Source organism: Heterodontus francisci, unplaced genomic scaffold, assembly GCF_036365525.1.
Source record: "Heterodontus francisci isolate sHetFra1 unplaced genomic scaffold, sHetFra1.hap1 HAP1_SCAFFOLD_146, whole genome shotgun sequence".
Taxonomy (NCBI): Eukaryota; Metazoa; Chordata; class Chondrichthyes; order Heterodontiformes; family Heterodontidae; genus Heterodontus; species Heterodontus francisci.
In genome coordinates, this window is record NW_027140336.1 from 670,009 (window position 1) to 673,046 (window position 3,038).

The following is a 3,038-nucleotide window of genomic DNA, read 5'->3' on the forward strand; positions in this document are numbered from 1 at the left end:
GAACCGAACCCGGTCACTGGAGCTGTGAGACTGTGGCAGTGAACAGAACCGAACCCGGGTCACTGGAGCTGTGAGACTGTGGCAGTAAACAGAACCGAACCCGGGACACTGGAGCTGTGAGACTGTGGCAGTAAACAGAACCGAACCCGTGTCACTGGAGCTGTGAGACTGTGGCAGGAAACAGAACTGAACCCGGGTCACCGGAGCTGTGAGACTGTGGCAGGAAACAGAACTGAACCCGGGACACTGGAGCGGTGAGACTGTGGCAGTAAACAGAACTGAACCCGGGTCACTGGAGCTGTGAGACTGTGGCAGTAAACAGAACTGAACCCGGGACACTGGAGCTGTGAGACTGTGGCAGTAAACAGAACCGAACCCAGGTCACTGGAGCTGTGAGACTGTGGCAGTAAACAGAACCGAACCCAGGTCACTGGAGCTGTGAGACTGTGGCAGTCCCCAGAACCGAACCCGGGACACTGGAGCTGTGAGGCTGTGGCAGTACGCAGAACCGAACCCAGGTCACTGGAGCTGTGAGACTGTGGCAGTAAACAGAACCGAACCCAGGTCACTGGAGCTGTGAGACTGTGGCAGTAAACAGAACCGAACCCGGGTCACTGGAGCTGTGAGACTGTGGCAGTAAACGGAACCGAACCCAGTTCACTGGAGCTGTGAGACTGTGGCAGTAAATAGAACCGAACCCGGGACACTGGAGCTGTGAGACTGTGGCAGTAAACAGAACCGAACCCGGGACACTGGAGCTGTGAGACTGTGGCAGTAAACAGAACCGAACCCGGGACACTGGAGCTGTGAGACTGTGGCAGTAAACAGAACCGAACCCGGGTCACTGGAGCTGTGAGACTGTGGCAGTAAACAGAACCGAACCCAGTTTACTGGAGTTGTGAGACTGTGGCAGTAAACAGAACCGAACCCCGGTCACTGGAGCTGTGAGACTGTGGCAGTACGCAGAACTGAACCCGGGACACTGGAGCTGTGAGGCTGTGGCAGTCCCCAGAACCGAACCCGGGACACTGGAGCTGTGAGACTGTGGCAGTAAACAGAACCGAACCCGGGACACTGGAGCTGTGAGACTGTGGCAGTACGCAGAACCGAACCCAGGTCACTGGAGCTGTGAGACTGTGGCAGTAAACAGAACCGAACCCAGGTCACTGGAGCTGTGAGACTGTGGCAGTAAACAGAACCGAACCCAGGTCACTGGAGCTGTGAGACTGTGGCAGTAAACAGAACTGAACCCGGGTCACTGGAGCTGTGAGACTGCGGCAGTAAACAGAACTGAACCCGGGTCACTGGAGCTGTGAGACTGTGGCAGTACGCAGAACTGAACCCGGGACACTGGAGCTGTGAGGCTGTGGCAGTCCCCAGAACCGAACCCGGGACACTGGAGCTGTGAGACTGTGGCAGTGAACAGAACTGAACCCATGTCACTGGAGCTGTGAGACTGTGACAGTAAACAGAACCGAACCCAGGTCACTGGAGCTGTGAGACTGTGGCAGTAAACAGAACCGAACCCGGGTCACTGGAGCTGTGAGACTGTGGCAGTAAACAGAACTGAACCCGGGTCACTGGAGCTGTGAGACTGTGGCAGTACGCAGAACTGAACCCGGGACACTGGAGCTGTGAGACTGTGGCAGTAAACAGAACCGAACCCAGGTCACTGGAGCTGTGAGACTGTGGCAGTAAACAGAACCGAACCCAGGTCACTGGAGCTGTGAGACTGTGGCAGTACGCAGAACTGAACCCGGGACACTGGAGCTGTGAGGCTGTGGCAGTCCCCAGAACCGAACCCGGGACACTGGAGCTGTGAGACTGTGGCAGTACGCAGAACCGAACCCAGGTCACTGGAGCTGTGAGACTGTGGCAGTAAACAGAACCGAACCCAGGTCACTGGAGCTGTGAGACTGTGGCAGTAAACAGAACTGAACCCGGGTCACTGGAGCTGTGAGACTGCGGCAGTAAACAGAACTGAACCCGGGTCAATGGAGCTGTGAGACTGTGGCAGTAAGCAGAACCGAACCCAGGTCACTGGAGCTGTGAGACTATGGCAGTAAACAGAACTGAACCCGGGTCACTGGAGCTGTGAGACTGTGGCAGTAAACAGAACTGAACCCGGGTCACTGGAGCTGTGAGACTGTGGCAGTAAACAGAACCGAACCCAGGTCACTGGAGCTGTGAGACTGTGGCAGTAAACAGAACCGAACCCGGGACACTGGAGCTGTGAGGCTGTGGCAGTCCCCAGAACCGAACCCGGGACACTGGAGCTGTGAGACTGCGGCAGTACGCAGAACTGAACCCGGGTCACTGGAGCTGTGAGCTTGTGGCAGTAAACAGAACCGAACCCGGGACACTGGAGCTGTGAGACTGTGGCAGTCCCCAGAACCGAACCCAGGACACTGGAGCTGTGAGGCTGTGGCAGTAAACAGAACCGAACTCAGGTCACTGGAGCTGTGAGACTGTGGCAGTAAACAGAACTGAACCCGGGTCACTGGAGCTGTGAGACTGTGGCAGTAAACAGAACCGAACCCAGGACACTGGAGCTGTGAGGCTGTGGCAGTAAACAGAACCGAACCCGGGTCACTGGAGCAGTGAGACTGTGGCAGTAAACAGAACCGAACCCAGGTCACTGGAGCTGTGAGACTGTGGCAGTGAACAGAACCGAACCCGGGTCACTGGAGCTGTGAGACTGTGGCAGTAAACAGAACCGAACCCAGGTCACTGGAGCTGTGAGACTGTGGCAGTAAACAGAACCGAACCCGGTCACTGGAGCTGTGAGACTGTGGCAGGAAACAGAACCGAACCCAGGTCACTGGAGCTGTGAGACTGTGGCAGTAAACAGAACCGAACCCGGGTCACTGGAGCTGTGAGACTGTGGCAGTAAACAGAACCGAACCCAGGTCACTGGAGCGGTGAGACTGTGGCAAAAAACAGAACCGAACCCGGGACAATGGAGCTGTGAGACTGTGGTAGTAAACAGAACCGAACCCGGGACACTGGAGCTGTGAGACTGTGGCAGTAAACAGAAC